The 2,713-nt window shown below is 40.2% G+C and overlaps 1 pseudogene; it reads right to left on the minus strand.

The window, feature by feature from the left end:
• Positions 1–326: 326 nt before the first annotated feature.
• LOC110307536 lies at positions 327–699 on the minus strand (annotated as a pseudogene).
• Between the last annotated feature and the right edge of the window lie 2,014 nt (positions 700–2,713).

The following is a 2,713-nucleotide window of genomic DNA, read 5'->3' on the forward strand; positions in this document are numbered from 1 at the left end:
ACTGGAAAGAGAGGCCCATTGGACTTGCAAACTTTATATGCCCCAATACAGGGGAATGCCAGGGCCAAAAGAATGGGAATGGGTGGGTAGGGAAGTGGAGGGGGGTATGGGGGACTTTTGTGATAGCATTGGAAATATAATTGAGGAAAATACATAATGAAAAATAAATAAATAAATAAATAAATAAATAAATAAATAAATAAAAAGTTTTTGTCTTACAAATTGTTCTGCAATCCAACTATCCAACAGCTTGGAAAAGAACATTTAGAAAACAAAAGCCAATGTAAAAGGACAACTACAATTGCCCAGGTTTGATATGGCTCAGATTTTACAGCTTTCTTACTGCATCATCTATGCCAGAGAGCTGTTCCTTCAGCTGGCTCCATTGTTCCATGTTTAAAGAAATACCTTTTCTCCCTGGTTTCATTTCGCCTGCTGAGTCCATCCAATATTCTCTAATATCAATTAGAATTTTTCCTTTAAATTCTTGAACACTGATATTTCTCTTCTTTCCAACGTGGGACATGTTATCATCTCTGCTGCTGCTGCTCTGCTTGGATGATGCCAGAGCTCTAGAAGTCTCACCAGGCTTTTGCTTCTTCAAGGGTTTCTCTGGGACAACTTGCTTTTTCCTCTTTAACTTTTTTCAACTTCACTGTCTGAAGAGCTTGAAAAGACAAGTTCCTTTGATTTAGGCATTACTCCACTCCAGCCAATCAACAGCCTCTAGCTAGCTGATTTGCTCCGGTCTGACGGAATTCCAGTATTTAGATTTAATTCCAACCTCAAAATATTTGACATAAACCTATCTTTTCTGTTCTGTATATTCTACATTTTAAACAGGACATTTTGTCTAGTTCTCCAACTCCAAGTATATATTTCTTCCAAAGGATTAAGCTTCAAATCTAATCAGGAACCAGTTATTTGAACATCCATGCCACTATGACAGATAGTTCAGTATTATAGCTCAAATGTCTCAAAGGTAAGGTCATATACACCTTTTCTACCTTAAACAGCACTTTCTATTTCTATGAATGCTAAGCCAGCAGCCAAGAAACTGCCAGCACAACACCAGCTTGATTCCTCTATGTCCTGCAACCGACGTCAGTAGAGTCTTCAGCAATAAGGTCTTAGCCATCTGGTCCTGGATGGTAACCAAGATCAACAACGGCATATAGTCTTTATTATTTGGGGAGGTATCTGAACGCCCAACATCAGGATTTTTATTTGAAAAGAAAATGTGACTCTAGGAGCAGCATTAACCAATCATGTAGGGTACATCTGTTTCAACTTCCTTCCTGTTTCCTCAAATTTTTTACATTTATTTATTTATTTGTGTGTATGGATGGATGAGGGTCTATGAATGCCACCATGAGCTTGTGGAGATTAGAGGACGACTTGAGAAAGTCAGTTCTGCCCTTGCATGTGGATTCCAGAGATGGAAGGGTGGCTCTCAAGCTCTGTGGCAAGTGTACCTGCAAAGCCATTTTGTCAAAACCCTTTTTTTAAATTTTAGATAAAAAAATTTTGAGTACCTTACAAAGTAGTAGTTGCCTATACCTGTTTCATATTTGTTTGAACCCGCCTCTCTGATCTGTGTCCCCTGCCCTCCTATCATGACACTTAGTCTCTCCTCCCCTAGAAACACCTCCTTCAGAACTTCACTGTCATGTCCTCTATTTGCTTCCTGTCATCTATTGACGCTCACTTAAACACACCTGCAAGTGTGTGAGAGAACACACATTGTTTGTCTTTCTGGGTCTAGGTTACCACATTTTTATAAAAGCTCATGACTGAGAAGGTCATTGGCCTTATAGTGAAGTATGTTGCTGACCTTTTATCAAGTGGGCATGTAGTTTACTATGTAATAAATATTTACATTTTATCCACAGCTAGGAACGCCCTCAGCTTTGGTTAGAAGATCCTTTGGAAAGTGGGTGGCAGTCAAATCAAGAACCCATAACTGGCCAAAGCGCTGACAGTAATGACTGTTGGATGAGTTGTAGTGAATGGGAGGAACATCTACGTTACTCCCTCTGAAACCCTGGGAACATCTTAGAAGATGGGGTGGAAGAGCTATGGAAACCCAAAGATGGAGAGAATGGTGGGGTTCTGTTTTCTGGATATGGCGTGGCTGTTGCAATCATGAGCATACCACAAATGAAAAGAAGAAAGAAGGAAAGACAGGAAAGGAAGGAAAAGAAAAAAAAAGGAAGAGATAAAGGGAGGAGCATGAGGATAGGAGAGATAACAGATGGGGATAAGGAAGTAGAGGTGCAAGTGAGGAGCATGAGAGAGGGTAGAGGTGAATACAATCGCCTTGTATTGCATGCAAGTATGGTGTTGTCAAAGATTACTGTGATGGTTTGTGTATGCTTGGCCCAAGGAATGGCACTATTAGAAGGTGTGGCCTTGTTGGAGTAGGTGTGTGTCTGTGGTCGTGAGATTTAAGACCCTTATCCTAGCTGCCTGAAAGTCAAAATTTTGCAACCAGCCTTCAGATGAAGATGTAGAACTTTCAGGTCCTCCTGTACCATGCCTACCTTGATGCTGCCATGCTCCCACCTTGATGATAAGCCAGCCTCAATTAAATATTGTTTTTATAAGACTTGCCTTGGTCATGGTGTCTGTTCACAGCAGTAAAACCCTAAATTAGACAATCACAAAAAAAACCCTTATATTTCCAAAAGTCATCTTGAAAGCATATCATGTT

Source organism: Mus caroli, chromosome 13, assembly GCF_900094665.2.
Source record: "Mus caroli chromosome 13, CAROLI_EIJ_v1.1, whole genome shotgun sequence".
Lineage (NCBI taxonomy): Eukaryota > Metazoa > Chordata > Mammalia > Rodentia > Muridae > Mus > Mus caroli.